General features: G+C 42.0%; 1 long non-coding RNA gene and 1 pseudogene across 2 annotated transcripts in view; one reads left to right on the top strand and one right to left on the bottom strand.

The window, feature by feature from the left end:
• The window catches only part of LOC138170028 (uncharacterized), a 79928-nt gene extending 54277 nt beyond the window's left edge, over nt 1-25651 (bottom strand). For both annotated transcript variants that reach the window (XR_011170512.1, XR_011170511.1), the window contains exon 1: nt 25486-25651. This is a non-coding gene — a long non-coding RNA (uncharacterized lncRNA). The remainder of the gene's footprint in view (nt 1-25485) is intronic.
• On the top strand, nt 14471-16522 carry LOC138170027 (cleavage stimulation factor subunit 2 pseudogene; annotated as a pseudogene).
• Nucleotides 25652-26251: the final 600 nt, after the last annotated feature.

Genomic DNA, 26251 nt, shown 5'->3' with positions numbered 1-26251 from the left:
ACTATCACCCCAAACTATAAAATAAACATACAAGTACCTACACACACACACACACACACACACACACACACATCCAGTACCAGTGACTCTAGTCTATTTGCTGTTCCTGACACAAGCCCATCTCTAGACTCTGGGCATTTTTATATCTGTCCCCCATGCCTGGAATTCTCTACCTCTTCATTTTGACCTCCTGGCTTCCTTAGCTGTCTTCAAGTCCCAATGAAAATCTGTGTCTAAAGGAAGCCTTTCCCAATGCCCCTTCATTCTTGTGCCTCCCGTTTCTTGATTATTTTAGAGGCATCCTTTGATATCTTGTTTGTACATAGTTGTTTGCATGTTTACTCCCCCATTAGAATGTGAGCTCCTTGAGAAGAGGGACTATCTTTTCCTTTTCTTTGTGTCTCTTCCACTCAGCATGGCCCCTGGCACAGAGCACACTTAAAAAAGTTAACTGACAAAATCTTACCCCAAATCCTTAAACTTTGACAATAAAATGAATTGACAAACAACAAACATTCATTTATAAGGTACTTTAAGGTTTATGAGTTGACATAAAAAGTTTTGATATGAAAATAGAGCCATATTTGGAGCCAAGAGAACTGATTTAAATCCTGGCTGTGTCCTTATAAGAACTACAAGCTCTAGAGGTGACTGATGGGCTAAGGGAGGCTCACAGATGTTAATTCATCCAAGGTGGTTCAGGTAGGGATCAACTGAGATATATAATCTCAGGTCCTGACTCCCAGCCCAGTGCTTTGGACTTCTACTTACATTATGCTGTCTCTATAAAGTAAATTATGAAATAGTTCCTCAGCACAAAAAGTCTGTCTCTCAAGATTACAGCTCTCTACCTTCAAGTACATGATCAACCTGTTCAAGATGCTATCATCGCACTCCAGAGCAAGGGTCGCCAACCAGAAGACTGATTCACAACTCTAAGGAACCAGCTGTGCAGCAGGATGGGCTGCAGAGGTACCCCCACTGAGCTGCCCTGGGGCACTGGAAACCAATACCATATGCCAATCTGTAGCCTGACAGCTCGTCTTCAAGCCCATCTGTTTTTCCAGAGTGGCATTCCAGCTGTTCCCCAGTACCCCCTGTTGTGGAAGAAGTCAAACACATGTGTCCTTGAATCAACATTTCCCAGACACATCTGAATAGTTTTTAGAGAAAAAAAAGGCTCCTCTTTGAAGACTTTACCTCCAGTCTTTACTGTCCTTTCCATTTGCAAACAGGAAATGCCCTTAGCCTCTTGAACTTTCTATCCCACACTGTCTTGTTTAAGGGAAGTGAGGGAAGAAGCGTTTATGAAGTGCCTACTATAAACGAAGAGAGTGCTTTACAAAAATTATTTCATTTGATCCTCACAATAACCCTGGGGGGTGGGTGCTTTTGCTACTATCCAAATTTTGCAGTTGAGGAGGAAATTGGGACAGACAGAGGTTAAATGACTTGCCCAGAGTCACACAGCTAGTAAGTGTCTAAGTCTAAATTTGAACTCAAGTCTTCCCAACTCCAGGAACACTTCTCTCTCTATTTTATTACCAAGCTCTTTCTCTAAAAAAAAAAAAAAAAGGTACCATCCTCAGTTACAGAAGGATGACTAACCTGCCCTAAGTAAGATTTTAGCAGCCTTCATTTTGTTATGCCTGTGGGAAAATGGGACCTGAATTTCAAACATGTGGGCAGGTATATGTGGTTGTCTGCTCCTCATGGGGAGGTGACAGGACAGTGCAATGGGCCAAGCACTGAACTAGATATGTCCCAGCCCTGCTGTTACTCTGCTTCTTGACCTTGGGCAAGTCATGAGCTAGTAAATATGTTGTAGCCTTGCAGTACAGCTAACTGATATACATCCATAACTTTGGATGGATATATATGGACATATGTAAAATATATGACAACAATGCATATATGCATATATAATGGAGATATACGTATGTGTATGCATGTATTTATGTGTGTGTATATGTATACATACACACATATCACCTCTGTCCCCTTCCCTCTACTCAAACTACCACCCTAGTTCATTCCTCATCAAGTATCACTTGAATTATTGCAAGACCCTCTTAATTGGTATCTGTTAGACAGGTAAACACAAGGGGGGGGAAGGGGGGCAGGCAGTCTGCTAGCAGATGTTCTAGCATTAGCACAGGTTCACTCTTGATCAGGGAAAATAGGAAGACAGGAATGGTGTCATAATAAGGGGTTCAATAAGCTTACTTTATTCTAGTCTATTCTTCTCAAAGGGAATTTGCTGATAATGGGAGTACCAATTCCTACAGTTTCCCTACAATACTTCTCAAAGGCATGGGCATTTATAGTAGGAGCTATAACTTCTACCCTAAGTAAGCTTCAATGGGGAAATTGAGGCAAACACACAGATTCCCCCCAAGCTTTGATGGGATCCACTTTATGCTGAATTTTGTACTTTACCAAAGTCTTATAATGAAATTTCAGCATGTCATTCATATCCTATTGATGGAACCCTAATAAAGCTGCCCCCAGCCTCAATATTCTAACTTTATTATAGGCCTGGCCCCACTGAACAGCAGGCCCACTGTACCTACCTAACCCTCACCGCCACCCCCACCAATATCCTAACTCCTTCATATTTGCCTCACTGCTCACTGGAACAACAGGTGTGTCCATGTGATGGGAGCCCAGCTACTGCCTCTACCTGGTCACTGCCCCCAGACCCATTCCCACAGAAACAGGTGTGTTCTTCTATTCAGTCACAATCACATCATCCATCTAGCCCAAGACAGGACCACAATACCTAACTCTCTATCTTGCCCAGACAGTATCACAATAGCTAGCCAATTGGAGGGAAGCATGACCAGACTGTTTAGGCCTGAACCATAGATGGGACCCCTCCTCCGTTACCTAATCCCTTAACAAATTCCTCCTGCCTTTTTAATATTAATCATATTTCTATATTCTATGTCAATTTTGATTGTGTAATCAGCATCTTTAGCCTATAAAAATCCATCTTGCTCTCTCTAAAGTTTCTGGTTCAGAGAGGGATCAATCTCAATAAATGCCTATACTTGGATTAGAGGTGGTCTGATTCTGAATTCTTTGAGAGAAAAAACCACAACACATCATGAAACCACAACAATTTTTGGGTGCGCAGAGCCCCCATCACAAAATTTTTTTGCTTCCCTGGGTTTAAACTGCATTTTTAAAATTTAAACATTTAAACTGCACACTATCAGAAAATTTTGATGATTCATCCATCTTAATTGCGGTTTTATTCATGTTCAGTGCTTTCTCCCACCCAAAGGAATATATCTCCAAGATGATAATAAAAATAGATAGGAAATAAGATTCTGTATGTTAAAAATTGATTAAAAATTCATTTTAGGAACATTGTGCATAAAGTAAGATATATATTTTAGGTTAAGCATTAGCAGCTGCCAAAACAATCTAAATTAGTAGAAAAGATAGTACATTTTTTTTCCTAATATATTTCTAGCTGATCATGACATCCCTTTGTTACAAGGCTAAAAGAGTTCTATGTTTGTATGTATGTATGTGTATAAGGAAAGGGTAGAGACAGATATTATGTGTTAGTTCATTTTGATGTAGATATTTTTGTAAGATTGCCTAGTCACTGCTAAGCCAACAAAGACTTATAACAGGATTTACACTATTAGATGTTAGGTCTTTAGTCAGGCAGTCAGTTAATAAACATTTATTAAGTTCCTACTATGTACCAGGTGACACAGTTAAATGGTACATTGGGTAGAGCCCTGGGCTTGGAATCAGGAAGACTCATCTTTGTGAATTCAGATCTTACCTCAGACACAAACTGTGTGACCCTGGGCAAGTCACTTGCTTCAGTTTCTTCACCTGTAAAATTAGCTGGAAAAGGAGATGGCAGACCACTCCAGTATCTTTACCAAGAAAACCCCAAAAGGGATCATGAAGAGTAGGACATGACAGACTCAACAACAAATCTAGGCATTGCTAGGCACCATGATAAGTTCTAGGGATGCACAAATGAACAAGGGACAATTCTTGTGATCAAGAAGCATACATTCTGGGGCAGCCAAGTGGCTCAGAGAGTAAGATCACCGGCCCCAAAGTCGGGATAACCTGGGATCAAATCTGGGCTCAGATACTCAGCACCACACCCAGAAATAACTGGCCGTGTAACCTTGAGCAAGTTACTTAACCCCGATTGCTTAGGGGCGGTCAGGTGGCTCAGCGAGTAACAGCACCAGCTCCAGTGTCGGGATGACCTGGATCAAATCCGGGCTCAGATACTCAGCACCACACCCAGAAATAACTGGCCGTGTAACCTTGAGCAAGTTACTTAACCCCAATTGCTTAAAAAAAAAAGCATACGTTCTAATTTAAACTTTTTACAAGAGGTCTGAACATATAGCAGCAATCATACTTCAAAAGAGGCAAGTGGTTTAGTGATTCTTTTTAAAAAATATCTTTCATTTAAGTGTTTCTAATTTAGAGTAGTTTGGATATGTAGGGAAAATCATTAATTATTGCATGGTTTGAATTTTAGCCTTGCATGGCAATAAACCAGACATATTGACTTAGAGACCAAACTAGTTCAATGTTTAACTCAGGACATGCAAGACAAGCTGACCCTACAAAGCTCACAGGGGATCTGAAGATTGATGAACAGAATTTCCAATTTCCTAAGACAGACATTTTAATTACTCTATGTGCCTTATTTGAAAAGTCATCACATGCTGGCCACCTAATCCAGTAACAATTGCTTGCTCCTTTGTTTGAGTCCCATGTAAGGTACAATCCATAGAGGTTCGAGGGAGTGGGCCACCTATTTTGGCTCTCTCCTCTGCCAGATGACTTAATAAACTTCTTTCTAAAAATTTTTCAGTTTTATTCTTAACCAACAGATGTAAATAAAGTCGGTGATTGCCACCTTGGTGACTCATTTGCTTTTGTGCCTCTAACCCTAGCAATGGAATATAAGTCAGAACTGCATTTCTGGTTTTCCAGTTCCATGGCTAGGATTCTAAATAATAATGAACTTGTGTCATGGGTGCATCTGAATCACACTTCTCCTAAACTGTGGCCATGAACACCAAAACCTGTAACTCACCCTGACCACAAAGGTCACTTGATGCCCATATTTCTTCCCCTCACAATCAAGAAAGAAAAGGAGGATGATTTGTTTTTGACCTCAGTTAACAGATACCAGATGCAAGTGATACCAGGATGCAAATCATTAGTGAGTTGGGTGCATGAGACCAGTACATATGACTTCATTTTTTCCTCTTTACTAATTTGAGAAATGTCATTAATCTTAGTGTCTGTTTTTTCTTAAAGCAAAACAATTTATTGGAAAGAGCATAGGGCAGAGGTTGAGAAAATATGTGTATAAGGTCTAGCCCTGGATTTGTCCTGCCTGAGGATGAGACCTGGGAGAAGTCAAAACTCTTACCTGCCCTGGTCATTTGATAACAAATGCCATGTTTATTACTGCTATACTGCAGCTTGGGAGTTTTTTTTTTTTTAAGGAAACCACAGAGAGCAGATGATGGCAATGGAGAGGTTTCTGCTCTCCTGCCGAGACCATCTGAGGAACTATACCAAAAGCAGCCTTTGTTGTCTTCCATCGAAAGACTTCTAGTGAAAAAAGAAAGACTTGACCAGGGAGGAAGCTCCCAAATCTGGGACAGAGACCCACAGTGTCTGAGGAAGGTGGGCTAATGTTTCTCTGTGTATTGCAGTACACTGTGCTAGAACAGGAGAACAATGAATGATCACCAAGGACAAGATCATTAGTCTTGTCCTAAGTATGACAATAAGATTAACATTGAGTTAGGGAAACTAATTTTAAGCAATCAAGAACAAAGAACAGGACTTTATGTCTTTAGTTAGGGACATTATAATAATAAAGTCTATTATGTCTTTCGTTAGGGATATTAGAGAATGTCAGATATTGAAGGGACCTTAAAAATCCTCTGTCCCAGGGGTGTTTAGTCTTTTTTTGCATCATGGGCTGCTTTGACTATCTGGTAAGGAATATAGATCCTCCTTCTCAGAATAATATTATGTAAATAACTGAAAGGAATATCAAATTCCAGTGAAAGGTAAGTAAAAATTTATTTTTCCTCGTTCATGCTCATAGACCTTTAGAATTCTTTGCCACTGTTGCCACTGACCACCTTGTATATCACAAAGGTTTGCTAAGCTTTCACCTTCTAACTTCTAGAAAGCCCTTGTCACCAATTCCATCATCTTCATAGCTAACATTTATATAATGCTTATTATGTATCAGCACACGCTAAGCATTTTATTACAATTGCCTCATTTGATCTTGACAAAAACCCTGGGAAGTAAGTGGCTATTATTAACCTCATTTTACAGGCGAAGAAACTGAAGCAAACAGAGGTTAAGTGACTTGTACAGGGTCACACAGTTAATAGGTGTCTGAGACCCTATTTGAACTTAACTCTTCCTGACTCCAGGCCCAATGTTCTAACTGCTGCACCACCTAGCAACCCTTAATATGATGATTATAAATCTTGATGTTCTTTTTCCCCCTGGTAACTGAGAAAGAAGATTTTTCTTAAGTCAAAGGAAAATTTTCCACTTGTTCAGGAGCTGATTTCTACCTAATTATCTCTCTTAAATACTGAATTATCTATTCGGTAACTGAATGGTATGATCCAAGTAATCCTGAGGAGCAGGTATAGAATAATATTGTCTATCATCCAGGGTCTCCAGTGTCAACTCGAGAGATGTGTATGTGTATAGAGATGCTTTCGGCACTTGTTACATGAAAAATGGATGGTATCTTTTGAATTCCCAAGAAATACTACACTCTATCTTTTTACTGTTGAAATTGGGTCAAATAGCAAAACCATGGATTATTAGAGCTAGAAAGAACCATATAAATCAGTTATTGTGCATCTGGAAAGCTAGAGCCCAGAGAAGCTAAGTAATTTATTACTTACTGACTTTTAAATAAATTCATTAATCTGTGTTCATTGCATTCTAGGGCCAATGGGAATGTCTCATTGCATAATCTCAGTAATTTGGATATGGTAATGCTTTACTCTGTCTCTTGAAGTTGAGGAAGAGCAGTGAATGGCTTTTTGGTGTTTTTATTCAAATTCAATTTTATTTAGTATATATTAAGCACCTACAATACTTTTAGACTTTAGGCAATTATGAGAAACCTTTCAACTAGGCCAATGCCTGATTCCAAATCCTCTGTCTCCTCTTAGAGGCTGCCTTTTAGAATCTTATCTTTCTTACCTTAAAAGATTCCCTGGGAAAAGAAAATGTACTGTTAGCCAATGACTCCTGGGAGCTCAGACCTAGTTCTCTCCTCTCCTCTGGAAGGAAAGAAGCTTGCTGCACATGTGTATGGAATGGTGAAGAAGTTTATCCCACCAGAGGCTAAGGAAACCTTTCTTCTCACCATCCCTTTAGATTAAATGACTGAGGAAGCAGTCCCTTCATTCTTCCTCCCTCCCACCCCACCCTCTAAAGATGGAGGAAAAGTGGATGTCTCTGCTGGATCATGGCTATGAAGCAGAGAAAGGAGGCAAGACATTCTACTTGTGGAAAAATAAGTGATTGGGATGAGTAATGCCTTAGATAAAATGAGCAAATACTCTCATAGAGATACCCTATGGAAAATGGGGGGAACCAGAAGTCCTAGAAACATACTTAGCCTTTCACCAAATCTCCAGACCCTGGGCTAGTCAAGATCTTCCAGCTATAGAGTGAGTTAGGAATTGGGAGGAGCTTGCATCCCAAACTAGAGGAAGGGGAAAGACACTGAAATCCTCTTGGAATGAGATTGGCACTGCTTCTCATTACTTTATTTAACTACTAGGTGGTGCAGCTACTCATTAGCCTAATCCTAACTAGAAGTATTCCCCAAGAAAGTTCCAAGGTCATAGTGATTAGGGACTTCAGCCCACTAAGTAGAGGGGCTGGGAAAGAGTCAAGCTGTCCATGGCTCTAAGAGAGCAGACAAACTTTTATACTCCAGTTCTCTATGAATGGACTCAATAAGTGTAATAGTCTATAGTCTAGTCTAGTCTAGTATATGATCTATAGTCCATAATTAATATGCATTTACTCAACTGAAATCAGTTCCAAACCCCTTGAATTTGGCAACATTCTCCTGAGCCCTGCTCACATGACCTTAGCATAGTAATGGGCTTAATCCTCATAGAATAGATATATCACATTGCAATCATACACAATAAAGGATTTTATCTTGGCATAGGGATAATAAACATCACAAAACATCTGTCACACAGCTGTGTGCTTATAGTCTCTCTTGGACCCAGGCAGCATCAGACAATATGTAGACTGCTCCAAACCCGGGAGTTCCAGGAGAGGCACTATTCGGTTGGATAAGTCCTCCTAAGCTGCTCATTCTGCTAGTGGGAAAAGAAATGGAGGTTACGCAACATAATTGTGAATGTATTTTTTACTCACACTATCTAGTCGGTCCTGTCATTAGGTCTTCATTAAGGAATTCTGGATAACCCCTTGTAATGGGAATGCAAATTTGGAAGATCTTCCCTGCCCCTAGGCTAAAGTGCCCCAGAAGCCTGGGGAGGGAGGCTTGTTTTTCAGTAGATACTTTTTGATTGGCCAGTGGGTCAATAAGGTTGTTACATTCTCTGAGCCAGGAGAAGGCTATATAAGCCCTGATGTGTAGCTTTGTTTTGGGACTCACTTTGAGAATTGTTCTGTGATTTGATCTGAATTCTGGGAAGCCGTTGTTGAGAGTCCCCCGGCTTTGAAAAACCCAGATGTGGAAACCCAGATATTGACTGGGTATGGATGTAATGGTTGGACAGTTTGGAAAGCTGTCTACTTGATCTGTTAATGTGTTGATAATTCTGTCTGTATATTTTGAAGTTTGGGGTGCTGAACTTTTTCCCCTGAACAAGGTAAACGATATATGTCTGACTGATTAAAGTAAGCTTGTTAACCCATTTTGAGTTGCTTTCCTTTAACAAAGCAGATCCAAGAACCTGTATGGGCAGCAAACCCTGAGGACGCACTTGGGGTGCTTGCCGCTACACCCCTCCTCTCCCAGGCAAAGGGCAGCAAGGTCTCGACCTAGTGTGAATTGGAATTCTCATTTCAGTGGCTTTCCTTTGGTTTCCTACCACTGACAGGAACTCTCATTGCTCACCACAGCTAGCAAATTGTGGGTGAAGTAGCCTGAATAGACCCAGCAAAAGGTCCTGGCAAGGAGAAGCAGTTGTCACCATTCCATCTCCGGCTTCTTTCTGACTTCCTAAGTTCCATCACCTTGTACTTAGTACCTTCTCCTTGAAGTCTTATCTTGTGACTTCTAGTGGCCAGTTTTCTCTCTTGTTCCCTAACAGCAGCCAAAACCCTCTGAGCAGTAGGGGAAGGACAGATGGAGCTTGGGGATGCCACATGCAAGATTAATTTCTCTTCTAATTAAATGTTTATTACATTGATGTTGTACTTTGTCTGGACTGGTGCCATGGTGAACAACTAAATATGTAAGCCTGAATTAACTTCAAATATTCTCAGTTCTTTTTCAAACTGGATGTGGAGACACAAATCAATATCAGTATATTATCATTGAAAGTCCTCATTATTTGAACCTTTATCCAAGAGTATACACAGAGGCAGACCAATGGGTTACATACACACTGAACATCACTATTCCCCTGTCTGCCAGTCGCTATGCTAAAGAAGATACACACATTCATGCATGTACGCATATGTGTGTATACATATATGTACACATATATGTACATGCATACATATATACACACGTGTGTGTGTATATACACAGTACGTGTACTATGCCAGTCACTATACTAGAGAAGATACAAAGAAATATATTCATGTCAGGGAAATCCCCCAGAGCTCCAAACAGTTCAGCCATGCCTTTCCCCCAAGCCCAGGAAACCTACTGAGTCTGATTCTACTCCCAGCACTTAGCACAGTGTTTGGCACAGAGGAGGTTCTTAATAAGTGTTTATTGGTTGATTTTTGCTCTACAAACACTGCAATTTGCCTACAGACATCAGAGTTGTGCCCCATCTAATTGTCCATTAGTAGCAGATAGGATACAGAATTTCAGAATGAGAAGGGATCTGGGGAGTCACCTAGTTCCACCCATTCATTATTCATCCTTTCTTCTCCATAGACAGCTAGGTAAAGGAAGGGATAGAGTATTGGATATAACAGTCAGATAGATCTGAGTTTGAAGACTCCTTGAGACACTTACTAGTTGTGTGACCCTGAACAACTCATTCATCCTTTCTCAGACTCAGTTTCCTCATCTGTAAAATGGGGATAATTACTGCCTGTGCCCTCAATCATTCCCCTCAGTTCATTGGTCAAGTCAGGGGACTTGAAACACTCCTTGTTCTTAATTGCCACTTCCATATTCTTTCCCTATTTCCTTCACTCAGTAACCTTTGAGGTTTGTGCTATTCGTATCTACCACCCAATCAAAATCCTGGTAGCTGTTGTTTACAGGCCTCTAGGTCACTCCTCTTCCTTCCTCCATGAGTTCATTTTTCTCTCCTCCCCAAATCCTGTCCTCATACTAGGGGACTTCAACATACATACTGACTCTCCTCCCTCAAATAGCCTACCCACTCAGTTCTTCAACCTGCTTCAACCTACTCTCTTCCCATGAGCCATTCCTCCTCCCCACCCCAGTCACACACAAAGATGGGCATGTCCTTAATCTTGACTCATAAATGTCCACATTCAAGAAGCCAGAAATCCCCCGATCCTACCATAATCATTGGCTTTTCACCTCGCCCTCAGCCTTCCTTTACAAAACCCTACACTTCATCTACATCATGACCTCCAATCCTTTGACCCCTCAATTCTCTCCCAGGCTGTCTCCCCTACATTAGTCATCTCTTTTTTTCCTATTTCAACCCCTCGGAAGTCAATTCAACTCTACACTGTTGTCTTCTCTTGAATTCCTAGCCTATTTATCATTTTGCTGTCAAGTTTCAGCTTTGAATCCTTCCCACTATTTTTCACCTTTGCTTCTTTACACATGCTGAATGAAGGTGGAGAAAATCACACTCCATTCAGATAAATTTATGTCATAAAATATCAATTGGGCTGTTGCTGCTGCTAGGCAATCCTTTTATAGCTGCCTTATCAGCTCACAAGCCCACTCTCCATACTGGCTCTACCAAACCTTTTCATTGCTCTTCAGTCTTCCCACAACTTCCCCTCCATCCACCCTTTTAGCTAAGAACTTGGCCTCATTTTTTGCAGAAAACAATTAGGCTCTTAGTTGTGAACTCCTTCTCCCCTCTTCTAGATCATATTATTCAAATGCTGTCTTCCCTGATCTCCTCCTTCACCTCTGTCTTTCATAATAAGGTTGCCTTAACTGCTCTCTTTGTACAAGTGTTCCCATACTATCTCTTTATTCCCCCTTTCCCCACCCTATCAGCAAGTTTCAATCACTCCCTGTCAACTGACTCATTCCCTACTGCCCTCAAACATGTCTCTGTCTCCTCCATCCTGAAAAAACACTCACTTGTTGCTTCCATTCCCAGTAACATCCTACATCTTTTCTATGCTTTGTGGCCAAACTCCTTGAAAATGTCATCTACAAGACGTACCTCCACTTTCTCTCCTGTCATTCTCTTCTTAACCCTTCCAACTTTGCTTCCAGTTTTATCATTCCACCAAAATGGCTCTCTCCCAAGTTACCAGTGATCTCTTAGTTGCCAAATGTAATAGCCTCTTCTCAATCCTCCTAGACTTCTCTGCAGTCTCTGACACTGTTGATTACCTAGTTGATATTCTTTCCTTGTTCTCTTCCTCCCTACCTGACTGCTTCATAGTCTCCTTTGCTGAATTCTACTCCAGATCACACCCTCCTTAAATGTCTCTTAGGGTTCTGTAGTGGGCTCTCCCTCTATATTCCTCAATCAGGGAATCTTATCCGCTCCCATGAATTTAATTAACATCTCCATGCAGATGATTCTCATTATCTATCCTAGCCACAACCTCTTGGCTAACCTTCAATCTCATATCTCCTTTCAGACTGGATGTCCAGTAGACAACTTAAACTCAACATGTCCAAAATAGAATTCATGTCTTTTCCCCCCCTAAGTCTTCCCCCTCTTCCTACTTTCCCTATCATTGTAGAAGACAGCACCATCCTCCCATCCCTCAGGTTTCCAACACTAGGCTCATCCTCAGCTATTTACTCTCCCCCCCCCCATAGGTGTTGTCAAGGCTTGTGGATTTCACTTTTGTGGCATCTCTTCAATGTGCTCCCTTCTTTTCCTTGACACTGCCATCACTCTAGTGCAGATTCTCATCACCTCATGCCTGGATTCTTGCAATAACCTGCTGGTGGGTCTGCTTGCCTCAACTTTCTTCCTAATTTAATCCATCCTCCATTCAGTTAGTAAAGTTTTAATTTTATGGCAGGTCCAACCACATCACCCTCCACCTCCCACCAAAATAAACTCCAGCAGCTGCTCCATGATCAAATGCAAAATCCTATCTTTGGAGTTGAAAGCCCTTCGTAACCCAGACCTTTCTGATTTTCAAATCTTCTTACACATTATTTATTCCCCTCCACATACTCCTTGACTCAGTGTCACTTGTCTGCTTGCTATACCACAAACAAGACATTCCATCTGGACTTGGGGCTTTTTCTCTGGCTGACTCCTATACCTGGAATGCTTTCCCTCCTCATCTCTGCCTGCTGACTTCCCTTGCTCTTTTTGAGTCACAACTAAGATCCCATTTTCTACAGGAAAACCTTTCCCAGCCCCTCTTAATTTTAGTGCCTTCCCTCCATTAATGATTTCCTATTTTCCTGTATCTAACTTGTTTGTACATATTTGCTTTTTGTCTCCCCATCAGATTGTGAGGTTCTTGAATGGAGGGACTCCCTCTTGCTCCTTTTTGTAACCCTAGCACTTATCACAATGCCCAAAACATAGCGCATGTTTAATAAATGTTTATTGACTGACTGACCACCTACCTCACAGGGTGGTTAGGAGGACTAAGTGAGAAAATATATAGCAATAACAATAATAGAATTTGTATAGCATTTTAAAGATTGCTTTACAAATATATTACCTCATTTTATCCTTAACAACCACCCTGGGAAATAGGTGGTATTATTATACCCATTTTACGGTTGAGGAAACTGAGATTAAGTGACTTGCCCAGGGTCATACAGTTATTACTTTTCTGAGGGAGGATTTGAATTCAAGTCTTCCTGACTCCAAGTCCAATGCTCTATCCATCGGGCCCCCTAGTTGCCTCTGTAAAGTGCTTTCCAAACACAAAGTGATATATAAATGTTAACCATTATTACGTCCCATCTGGTGCTGTCTCCTCTACGCACTATCATAGTAGCAGTTGTTCACCGTGGATTTCTTTTATTTCCAATTAATAAAAATTACTTTCCAATTATATTTCCAGTAATAAAAATTACTTTATTTCTCTAATTATAATGTTACCAACAAGTTAATCTCTCTTTGTCACTCTGATAATCTAAACACCCCTCTCCCTTGCTCTCTGAACAGCTGCCGCGTGCTGGTACTAGCCCCTCTTCTTGCTTCATGCCCCTTTTCCCTTTCTTTTTCTGGAAGCCTCCCAAAACTCCAAATGCCCTGTGTCATCGAGTCAAGCCTTCGTGCCTCTCACCTGCCTCCAGGGAGCTGCCCAGGAATGAAGGAAAGGAACAGTCATTCATATCAATAGTTGATATGACAAGGTGCTGGTGAATTCCAAGGCCAACCTCTTGGCAGCACCATCTCTGATTTGCCTTGCCTTCCTTCTCATCCTGGGGCCCTAAGGCCATTGCACATGAGCTCTGACAACTCCTCTGGTTGTATTCTTCCCTCGCTTTTCCAGCTTCCCAAGCTCCCAGACATGGATGTCTCATTTGAGGCCTCGGACCTTTCCTTGTGTGAGTTAAAGCACATCATCATAAAAGCTCATTGCTTCAAGCATGGTTGACCTAAGTCTTTTGTGAAAACTTCCTGTGAAGTCTCCAGATTGCTTGAGTGGACTGGGACAGACTCCAAGGAACTACTGTGGATTCCTTACATTTGCAAAAGAACTCTCTAGGAACCACACTCTCAACAATTCTGGTGGGATCTAGGCTGGACCTCTAACCTTATCCTTGCATGAAAGTTTGGGAGAAAAATTAAGGAAATACATTGTAGTGCTCTGGCTGAGAAGTTGTGATTCTACCTTAACCAGCCCCAGTACCAAACACAAATCTATTCGGTCTGCGGCAGGTATTAAGAGGAAGAGGAGGCGGGTGCTAGGGCCGACCCAAGGCACCGTGGGGGGCCCGGGGCAGGAGTGGGGACACGTGGCCGCCGCCGCCGCCGCCGTTTCCGGAAGAACGCCTCCGAGGAGCCGGGGGTGCGCCTCGCGCACTGCGGAAGGGTGGGGAGGCGTAGGAAGCACTCGGGCTCGCACCGGAAGCGGCTCGCAGCGCGATGGCGGGTCTGGCGGGCCGGGACCCAGCGGTAGACCGGTCACTACGCTCCGTGTTCGTGGGTAACATTCCATACGAAGCCACGGAAGAACAGCTGAAGGATATCTTCTCAGAAGTTGGACCAGTTGTCAGTTTCAGGCTGGTGTATGACCGAGAGACAGGAAAACCCAAAGGCTATGGCTTCTGTGAGTATCAGGACCAAGAAACAGCCCTCAGTGCTATGCGGAACCTGAATGGCCGTGAGTTCAGTGGCAGGGCCCTTCGAGTAGACAACGCGGCTAGTGAGAAGAACAAAGAGGAGCTGAAGAGCCTCGGCACTGGCGCCCCCATCGTCGAGTCTCCCTATGGAGACCCCATCAGCCCCGAAGACGCGCCAGAGTCCATCAGCAGAGCGGTTGCCAGTCTGCCGCCAGAACAGATGTTTGAGCTGATGAAACAGATGAAGCTTTGTGTCCAGAACAGTCCCCAGGAAGCGCGCAACATGCTGCTCCAGAACCCCCAGCTAGCCTATGCTTTGCTGCAGGCCCAAGTGGTGATGCACATTGTGGATCCAGAGATTGCGCTGAAAATTTTGCATCGTCGAGCAAATATCCCATCTCTGATTCAAAGTAATCCCCAGCCAGGCCAAGGACCTAATACACCAATGAGCCAGCAGAATACTCCAGCCTCTCAGCCACAACCCTTGGGTGGGATGCATGTGAATGGAGCTCTTCCTCTGATGCAGCTGCCTCTGCCGGGTGGTGTTCCCGCACCAGGAGCAATGCCCACTGCAGGGCCTGGCCCTGACCCCTTGGCTCCTGGAGGCGGAATGCAGTCCAAGGTTGGGATGCCAGGTGGTGGGCCAGTGTCCCTAGACCAGGGGCAAGTGCCAATGCCAGACCCCAGAGCCCCCATGCAACGTGGACCTATGCTTGCTGGCGGCCCACCTCCCCGAGGTCTTTTAGGAGATGCTCCAAATGACCCACGTGGAGGGACTTTGCTTTCAGTCACTGGAGAAGTAGAACCCAGAGGTTACCTGGGGCCACCCCATCAGGGTCCTCCCAAGCACCATGTCCCTAGTCTTGACAGTTGTGGTCCTCCCCATGAGATGAGGGTAGGGCCACTGGGAGAGCCTCGGCCTCTAATGGGAGAGCCTAGAGGGTCCATGCTGGATCAGAGGGGTCCACCCATGGATGGCAGAGGTGGAAGAGATCCGAGAGGGATGGAGGCCCGAGGCATAGATGCTAGAGCAATGGAAGCCAGAGGGATGGAAGCCCAAAGTTTAGAATCAAGGGCCATGGAGGCTAGGGGCATGGATGCAAGAGCAATGGAAACACGAGGCCCTGGCCCCAGAGGCCCAATGCCTGGGGGACTCCAGGGACCTGGGACAATCAACATGGGGGCAGGTGGCCCGCAGGGTCCCAGGCAGGTCCCAGGCATGCAGGGATCTGGTCTGCAAGGTGGAGGTCAGCCTGGGGGATTTAGTCCTGGACAGAACCAAGTTACTCCGCAGGATCATGAAAAGGCTGCTTTGATTATGCAAGTGCTCCAACTGACCGCAGACCAAATTGCAATGCTGCCTCCTGAACAACGGCAGAGTATCCTGATTTTAAAGGAACAGATACAAAAATCTACCGGTGCCCCTTGAATGGTTTACAGAATGCTTGACAGAAAGCCTGTGTGTCCAGTTTCATAATATGGAGATGGAACCAGGATCAGAAGTTTCTGTATCCCAGCACTTGAATGACCTTACATGGTAGTGGCCAGAGCATATCTGATGCCTCCACCACAAGGAAAATCTGCTTATCCTCATTGTCTGGTTTTGGTTTGTTTGGGGGTGGGGGGGTGGAGGGAGTTAGTTTGTGTATTTTATGTGAAGTAAAAATAAATTTTCCCCAAGGAAAATAAAAAAGAAAGAGGAAAAGGACCCACATGCACAAAAATAAAATATTTATAGAAGCTCTTTGCAATGGTAAAGAATTGGAAATTGAGGAGATGCTCTCCTATTGGGGAACGACTAAACAAATTATAGTACATGATTGTGACAATACTATTATAGAGTAGGAAATGATGAGAATGACTTCACAAAAGCCTGGGAAGACTTGTATGACCTAATGCAAAGTGAAGCGAACAAAGCCGAGAGAACATTGCATGCAATAACAGTAATACTGTTTGTTTGGTACTCTGATCAAAACAATGCTCCACAATTCCTAAAGTCCCATGATGAAAAATGCTATCTACCTCCAGGGAGAGAACTGATGAACTCTGCATAATTTTTTCCCACTGTATTTTTCTTCCTTTTTTTTTTTTGCAACATAGCTAATATGAAATATATTTTGCATGATTTCACATGTGTAATTGGTAACATATTATTTGCCTTCTCAATGGGTGAGGAAGGGACTGGAGAGAATAAGAGAATTTGAAACTCAAAATTTAAAAAATGGTAAAATTACATATTTTTTGAAAAGTAAATTAACCAGTTTTCACTTCAAGTCCATTTTTATCATGTAATTTTGAAAAGCTTGTATGATTGCATAGAAAGGGATAGAGCTTCCTTTGAACTCAAGTTCCCTCTCTGCTCTTTTGACAGAAAAGAATTACTTGAGAAAAAAATTCTTCACTCCTGTTTGAATAGTGTGATTTTGAATACTTCTTTTTGTTTTTGAAAACTTTTTTGCTTTTTTTATGAATAGTTTTTATTTATTATTTATTTTAATGCTTTATTAACTTCTGATTTACATTATGCATTTCCGTCAGATTTTGAGTTGCAAATTTTCTCCCCGATTTTCCCCTACCGACCGCCCCAAAATAGTAGTCCCACAGGATATCCCCTCCTCCAATCTGCTCTCTCCCATATTTTCTCCCATACCCCTTTCAACTTTTCCAGTGGATCTCTATGCCTCAGTACCTGTATATCTTATTTCCCAATTATGTAAGATGGTATTAATAATAGTATACACACACATATACATATATATTTGAATATTTGATTTTAAAACTTTCAATTCCAGATTCATTCCCTTCCTTGTCACCCACCCTTACTGGGAAGATAAGCAATTCAGTATAGGTTGCACATGTGTGGCTAAAGCAAAACAATAACATAGTAGATATATTGTAAAAGACTGACTATATTTCCCTCCCTCCTATCCCACCACCCACTTCTTCTATTCTCTGCTTTGATCCCATCCCTTTTCAAAAGTGGGTGCTTCCAACTTCCCTCCCCCCCAGCCTGCCCTCCCTTCCATCATCCCCCCTCTCATCCCCTTGCCCCCCTATTCTCCTGGAGGGTGAGATACCATATTTAGTGTGTATTTCACTCCCTCCTCAAGCCAAATTCAATGGGAATAAGGTTGACCCATTCCCTTTTGCCTTCCTATTCTTCCCCTCCATTGTAACCATTTTCCCTTGCCTCTTCTGTATGAGATAGTTTACCCCATTCTGGCTCTCCCCATCTCCTCTCTTTATTTTCCTCTCACCTCTTAATTTCACCTTTTAAGTATCATCCCTTCCTGTTAAATTGGTCCTGTGCCCTCTGTCTATGTATATCTGTAAACATATATACAGACATTCACATATGTATTCATATACCCATATACCCTCATATATAGACATATATATACATATATATATATATATATATATATATATATATATATATATATATATATATATTTCTAATCCCTTCAACTACTGAGAAAAGTTTCATAAGTTACAATTATTGTTTTTCCATGTGGGAATGTTAATAGTTCAACTTTGATAAGTTCCTTATTATTTCTTTTCCCTGTTTACCTTCTCATGCTTCTTGTTTCTGAATGTCAAATTTTCTATTCAACTCTGGTTTTTACAGCAAGAATGCTTGAAAGTCCTCTATTCCACTGAATGACATATTTCCCCCTGAAAGATGATATTCAGTTTTGCTGGGTAAGTGACTCTTGGTTTTAATCCCAGCTCCCTTGACCTCCGGAATATCACATTCCAAGCCCTTCAATCCCTCAGTGTAGAAGCTGACAGATCCTGGGTTATCCTGATTGTGTTTTCACAATATTCAAATTGTTTCTTCCTGGCTACTTGTAATATTCTCTCCTTAATCTGGGAATTCCAGAACCTGGCTATAATATTCCTAGAAGTTTTCTTTTTGGGATCTTTTTCAGGAGGTGATTGGTGGATTCTTTCAACCTCTATTTTGCCCTCTGGTACTAAAACATCAGGGCAGTTTTCTTTGAGAACTTCCTGGAGGATGATTTCTAGATTCTTACTTTGGTCATGGCTTTCAGGTAGTCCAATAATTTTTAAATTATCTCTCCTGGATCTATTTTCCAAGTCAGTGGTTTTTCCCATGAGATATTTCATATTGGCTTCTATTCTTTCATTTGTTTGGATCTGTTTAACAGCATCTTGATTTCTCATAAAGTCATTAGCTTCCATTTGCTCCAATCTAATTCTGAAGCAATGATTCTCCTCATTGAGCTTTTGAGATTCTTTTTCCATCTAGCAAATTTGGCTTTTTAAGGCATTCTTCTCCTCATTGCCTTTTTGAGCCTCTTTTGCCATTTGAGTCAGTCTGTTTTTTTAAGGCATTATTTTCCTCAGTCAGGCGTTGACTCTCATTTCATAATTTTCTTGCATTGTTCTCATTTCTCTTCTGCATTTTTCCTCCACTTCTCTTATCTGCTTCTTAAGGTCCTCTGTGGCCTGTAACCAGCTTGGGTTTTCTTTTGAAGCTTTTGGTGCAGGAGTTCTGACTTCACTGTTTTGCTCCTGTTCCATGCCTTGCTCCTTCTTATCCCCAAAATAGGAGTGTAATGTTGGAATCTTCTGTCTGCTTTGTTTCCTTTGCCTGCTCATTCTGCCACTCAATTACTTGACTTTTGGGCTTTTTGCCACAGTAGGACTCTGCCACCAGACAGGGGAGCTTTCCTCCCAAACGCTGGGGTTTTCTCAGCTGCCAGAGGTATTAGATGGGTGCCCTCTCTGAGGTCTCCACACGCTCTGGCAAGCTGGACACATACCCCAGGACCTCCACCCTAGACTGCAATCCAGATCCAAGCAGGTTAAAGCAAGAGCGATTACCCCTCAGACTGGTGCTTGGTCCCCCTACACTCTGCAGGACAGGAGCTGAAGCTGCCACATGGCACTGGCTGGCCGTGCTGGCGTCTCAGCGGCTTCTCGCCCCGGGGGTAAAAGCCATGCACTCCCACTTACTGGTCCTAAAGTCCAGACTGCACTGACCTCTCACTTTGTCCTTTGCATCTATGTGTTGATACATCTGGAAATGGCCACAGCTGCTGCTGATCTGGAGTCCCACCGGCCGGCAGCTGGTCAGGCCCGCCCACTTTTTTTGTCTTTTTAAAATTTTTATTCATTTACTTTTAGTTTACAACATTCCGTTACCCAATACTTTGATATTCCAACTTTGTCCCCTTCCCTCTTCTCCCCCCTACCTCCTTGGTGGCTTGCAATTAGATATAGGTTCTACAAATACCTTCACATTAAACATTAGTCAAATTGTAAAGAAGAATTATAACCAATGGAGTGAACAATGAGAAAGAAGAAATGAAACAAAACAAAACACAAAAGAGAGAGAGAGCAAGGAGTTTGCTTCAGTCTGCATTCAGACTCTGTAATTCTCTCTCTAGATGTGGATATCCTTTCCATCATGAGTCTTTTGGAGTTGTCTTATAACCTTGTATTGCTGAGAGGAACCCAGTCTATTGAAGTTAGTCATCACACATATGATGTGTCTGTAATTGTGTACAAACTTCTCCTGGTTCTGTTCTCACTCAGCATCAGTTTATATGTATCTCCAGGTTATTATGGTCTGTCTGCTGTTTTGAGTTCTTTGAATACTCAGAAAAAATTTTCTCTCTTCACTCCTGTTTCAAAACTCACGAAGCCAGGATAGCTTAGTACTTTTGTGACTGATCCACAGTAGGCTACAAAATGACATTTTTTTCTATTAGTTATATTATCAGCTCTCCTGGCTTCAAGAATAAGCTCTATGGGGGAGGAGCCAAGATGGCAGCATAGAAGCAGGAAAACTCTGTATGCTCCCACTGCAAATACCTATAAAAATGACTCTAAACAAACTTTAGGGCTACAGAACCCACAAAGTGACAAAAAGAAAGAAACTTCCAGCTGAAGACAACCTGGCAGACCAGCAGGAAGGGTCCGTCACAGAGCCCAGCACTGTGTGAGTCCACAGGTTTTAGCCTCAGGGTGGCCCGACTTGCCAAGACTAGAGGGACATCGGGAGAGTGGATCACCAGCAGCTGTGGTGGTTTCCAGAATTATCAACCCATAGATGCCAAAGACAAAGTGAGAGGTCAGTGGACTTTGGGATCAGAGAGTCTGGGAGTGCAGTCCGGCCTCTGCCCCCAGAGAGAGAAGCATCTCACTTGAGGCAGTGGCCATCGCGGCATGGCTGCTTCAGAGCTCCTGGCCTGCAGACTGTAGGGGGACCAAATAACCATTCTGAGTGGTAATCACTCTTGCTTTAACCTGCTTGGACCTGAATTGCTAGATTGGAGGTCCTGGGGTGGGTGACCAGGTGCCAGAGCCAGTGGAGGCTTCAGAGAGGACAGCCAACTAATAGCTCTGGCAGCTGTGAAAAACCCAGCTATTTGTAACAAAGCTCTCCTCTCTGGAAGCAGAGTTCTACTGTGGCAAAACACTCAAAATCAAGTAATTGAGAGGCAACATGAGCAAGCAAAGGAAGCAAAGCAATTCAAATTTGGATTCTTTTTTGGGGGACAAAAAGGATCAAAACATGGAACAGGAGGAAGAAAACAAAGTCAGAACTCCTGTGCCAAAAGCTTCCAAGAAAAATTGAACTGGTTACAGGCCATACAGGATCATAAGTAGGATTTTGAAAACCAAATAAGAGAAGTGGAGGAAAAATTGGGAAGAGAAATATGAATGATGAAAGAAAATCATGAAAAGAGAATCAACAACCTGACTGAAGAAAATAACACCTTAAAAAACACAGTAACTCAAATGGCAAAAGAGGCTCAAAAAGCCAATGAGGGGAAGAATGCCTTAAGAAGTAGAATTTGCCAGATGAAGAAAGAATCTTAAAAGCTCACTGAAGAGAATCATAACTTCAGAATTATATTGGAGCAAATGGAAGCTAGTGACTTTATGAGAAATCAAGATGCTGTTAAACAGATCCAAACAAATGAAAAAAATAGAAGGCAATGTGAAATATCTCATTGGCAAAACCACTGACTTGGAAAATAGATCCAGGAGAGATAATTTTAAAATTATTGGACTACTTGAAAGTCATGATCAAAAAAAGAACCTAAAAATCATCCTTCAAGAAATTCTCAAGAAAAATTGCCCTGATGTTTTAGAACCAGAGGGCAAAATAGAGGTTGAAAGAATCCACCAATCACCTCTTGAAAAAGATCCCAAAAAGAAAATTCCTAGGAATGCTACAGCCAGGTTCCAGAGTTCCCAGATCAAGGAGAGAATATTACAAGCAGCCAGGAAGAAACAACTTGAATGTTGTGGAAACACAATCAGGATAACACAGGATTTGGCAGCTTCTACAATGAGGGACTGAAGTGCTTGGAATATAATATTCTGGAGGTCCAAGGAGCTGGGATTAAAATCAAGAATCACCTACCCAGCAAAACTGAGTATAATGTTTCAGGGGAAAATATGGTCATTCAATGAAATAGAGGACTTTAAAACATTCTTTTTATTTTTTTGGGTTTTTTTGGAGGTCAGTTGGGGTTAAGTGACTTGCCCAAGGTCACACAGCTAGTTTTTGTGTTGTGTCTGAGGCCAAATCCGAACCCAGGTCCTTCTGATTCTAGGGCCGGTGCTCTATTCACTGTGCTACGTAGCTGCCCCACTTTAAAGCATTCTTGATGAAAAAAAAACAGAGTTGAGTAGAAAATTTATTAAGATACAAGAAGCAAGAGAAGCATGAGAAGGTAAACAGGAAAAAGAAATCATAAGTAACTTATCAAAGTTGAACTATTTACATTCCTACATGGAAAAACGATAATTGTAACTTATGAAACCTTTCTCAGTATGAGAATAGTTGAAGGGAATATAAATGTGTATATATATATATATACACATATGTATGTATATAGACATGTATATGTCTATATAGGAGGGCATATGGGTGTATGAATACATATGTGAGTGTGTGTGTATATTTGTACAGGTATACATAGACAGAGGGAACAGGACCAATTCAATAGGAAGGGATGATACTTAAAAGGTGAAATTGAAAGGTGAGAGGAATGTAATGAGAGGAGATGGGGAGAGACAGAATGGGGTAAATTATCTCATATAGAAGAGACAAGGAAAAAATGTTCACAATGAAGGGGAAGAACAGGAAGGCAAAAGGGAATGGGTAAACTTTATTTTCATTGAATTTGGCTTGGGGAGGGAATGACATATACACTAAATAGGGTATCTTGCCCTACAGGAGGGTAGGGGAGAAGGGGATGAGAGGGGGTATGATGGAGGGGAGGGCAGGTTGGGGGGGAGGAAAGTTGGAAGCACACACTTTTGAAAAGGGATAGGGTCAATGTAGAGAACAGAACAAGTGTGGGTTGGGATAGGATGGAGGGAAATATAGTCAATCTTTCACAATATATCCACTATGGAAATGTTTTGCATAGCTACACATGTTCAACCTATATTGAATTGCTTATCTTCCCAGTAAGGGTGGGTGAGGAGGAAGGAAGGAAAAGAATCTAGAATTCATAATACATATATGTATGTATGTATTATTGTTACTTTTTTTTTTACATGCAACTGGGAAATAAGATATACAGGCGCTGGGGTATAGAGATCCATCTTGCCCTACTGGAAAGTCAGAGGGGGGATGGGGAAGGATACAGGAGAGGGTATATTGGGGGAGGGGGCATACAGTGGGATTGCTGTTTTGGGGTGGTGGGTAGGGGAAAGATGGGGAGAAAATATGTAACTGAAAATCTTGTGGAAATGAATGATGCAAACCAAAAATACACAAAATTTAATTTAAAAAAAGAATCATTTCTATGGAGATGACTCTCAGATCTATATATCCAGCCCTAACCTATCTCCTGAGCTCCAGAACCACTTCATCAATGGCCTATTAGGTATTTCAGACTGAATGATACATAGACATACCAAATTCAACATGTCCAGAAGAATTTTTCTGCAACCAAAACCACTCCATTTCTCAACTTCCCTGTTTTTATCAAAGAAAACCCTATCCTGCTAGTCACAGTCATCTTCAGCTCCTCACTCTACTTTAGCCCGTAAGTCTGATGGAGTTTGGTCAAACCTCTCTCACACCTACTCTCTTCTCTCAGTCACATGGCTGTGCTTGAGGTCAGATACTCAAAATCTCCTGTCTCAATTATTACCGTACCCACCCAATTGAGATCCCTGCTTCCAGTCTCTTCCTTGCCAAGTCCATCCTCCACATAAGTGCCATAGTGATATTCCTATAGCACAGGTGTGACCACATCATGCTGCTCAAATATCTCCAATGGTTTCCTGTTACCACTAGAACCAAGTGCAAACTCCTCTCTTTGGCCTTTGAAATCCTTCCCAACCTGGCTCCAAATTCTTTTCAGCCTTATTATCTGCCTCTCCTTTTCATGCATTCTTCAGTGCAGGCAAACTGGCCTTCCTGCTATTCCTCACATACCACATTCCATCTTGCATCTCCCTGCCTTTGCCTGGAATGCTCTCCATTCCTGAAATGCACTCCCTCTTAGAATCTCTAGATTATTTCAAATCTCAGTTTAAATACCATCTCCAACATGAGGCTTTTCCTTATTTCACCACTTTTCTGTGTGCGTTTCTCTGCAAATTATCTTAGAATCAGAGGATTATAGATTTAGAGCTGGAAGGAATCTTAGAAGCCATTGAGTCTGGCCCTCTCATTTTATAAATGAGGAAACTGAAGCCAAGAGAGCCTGAGTGATATGCCCAGAGGTATACAACTACCAAATGTCTGAGTCATGATTTGTACTCAAACGTTCTTGACTCTAAGCCCAGTGCTCTCTCGTATGTAATTATTTTGTATGTACTAATGTGTGTACATGTTTTCCCATTCCATAAAATATGAGCTCCTTGAAGACAGCTGTTTGTATATGCAACATCTAGCACAATGTCTGGCATGCAGTAGGTGCTCAATAAAGACTCATTGACTGATTGGTTTGACCACTTCAAGAGAGTATTGTATGTGTCAAGCAGTGGTCAAGAGAAACAAGAAGGAGGGAAGTGATGATGATAGAGCTGCAATCTTTGTGGACAACTCATGATCAGACTAGCCAACTATTGACCCAGGTCATATATGTGTATGGCTCAAATGTGTTGGAACTCAACTGTGCCCAAGAAAGACTTGGGACAAGCCTTTGCAGAGCTTCCATCTAAGGCTGCCAGAAGGGAATAGTTGAATAAAGATGACATTTATTTTGTAACCACTATGAGAAGAAAAACCCCAAGCTAAGGATCAGAGGAACAATATTAATACTCCATCATCATATGCCTCAGATTCAGAAGAGATTAGGACAAACTCCTCCCTAAAGAAAGAAAACTGTTTCCAATGCAACAACAAACATGGGCCTGTCCTTCCTTGACCTCTTTCCCTGTTTAGGGTGGGGAGGAAAACAGTGTCTCTAAAGCCTAAGGGGCCACCGGCTATTGAAGAAAGAACATTATTTAATCCCTTGGCCAGTCCTTCTTTTGTCCTGTTTAAGTCAGAGGAATCCAGGGGTTTTTAAAATACTTAAGCAGAATAAAATGGCCTCTAAGTGGTGATGCTTTGGAGTATCAACACTAACCCAGAGCATCCCCATCTTACTTAAACAATGAATCAGTTCATTTTCACAAGACTGGGCATGCATCACTCCCCAAACATCTGCATGTCTGCTTTATTTAGCCCCTGCTTCCCACTGTCACTTTTCCCTACCTCCAACCCTCAATACTAAACGCAATGGAGCGAGCATCATGGCATCTCCACATTGCTGCTCCTAGCAAAGGACTAAGCTAGACCGGAGTCTCCCTCTGCTCACCTTCTTTAGGCAGAATCCTGCTTCTACAGCTAGGTATTTTGCCCAAAACAGAGTAGTTGGCTGGATCTTATCCATTCCATGATACTGAATTATTCTTTTCAGCCACCACCTGCACACCCTTTGCAATTGCATCACCTTTGCATATGAAGAACACTCAGGGCTGGCTAAGGGCCACATATCTCCAAGGCTAAGTGTTTCTTTACTTATTAACTGAAGGCTTCAGCCTTAATCAGACCAGTTGGAACATGAATTTGCTGAACCTGGATCTCTTGTGTGAAACACAAGGCCTAGGAGAGCTGAACATATTTCTGTTTACAAATATATTGTATTATAAGCAAGGCTGAAGGCTTCGGTTAATCATACAATATTCTTTGGAAGAGGAGAAGCAGACAGAACATTCATCACTTTTCTTTCCCTTGTTGTATACATCATTAATGTACAATTGATCTTAGCTAAAATATAAGAACAAAGGACCAAAGGATCATAGACATAACTGTAAGGGACTTCAGAGGTCATTTATTTCAACCACCCTATTTTACAAATGAGGAAACTCAGACCCATGGAGATCATGGGACTTGGCCAAGGTTACAGAGATACGAAATGGCAGAATCAGTATCAGAACCCAGGTCACCAGACTCTAACTTTCAGGTACTTTAAGTACATAAATGCTGCGTTCTCTTTTCACTACCTGAAATGCTACTAGCTTTCAATCTTTCCTCTCCACTGGCTCCTATTCATCTGTCCACAAAAGGCTCCTGGTCTTTGC

This window comes from Petaurus breviceps, unplaced genomic scaffold (assembly GCF_028583685.1).
Source record: "Petaurus breviceps papuanus isolate PSGF00001 unplaced genomic scaffold, PetGlider_PUasm1.0 38, whole genome shotgun sequence".
Taxonomy (NCBI): Eukaryota; Metazoa; Chordata; class Mammalia; order Diprotodontia; family Petauridae; genus Petaurus; species Petaurus breviceps.
The sequence above is the reverse complement of the archived record's forward strand: the minus strand, read 5'-3'. Positions and strand labels throughout refer to the sequence as shown.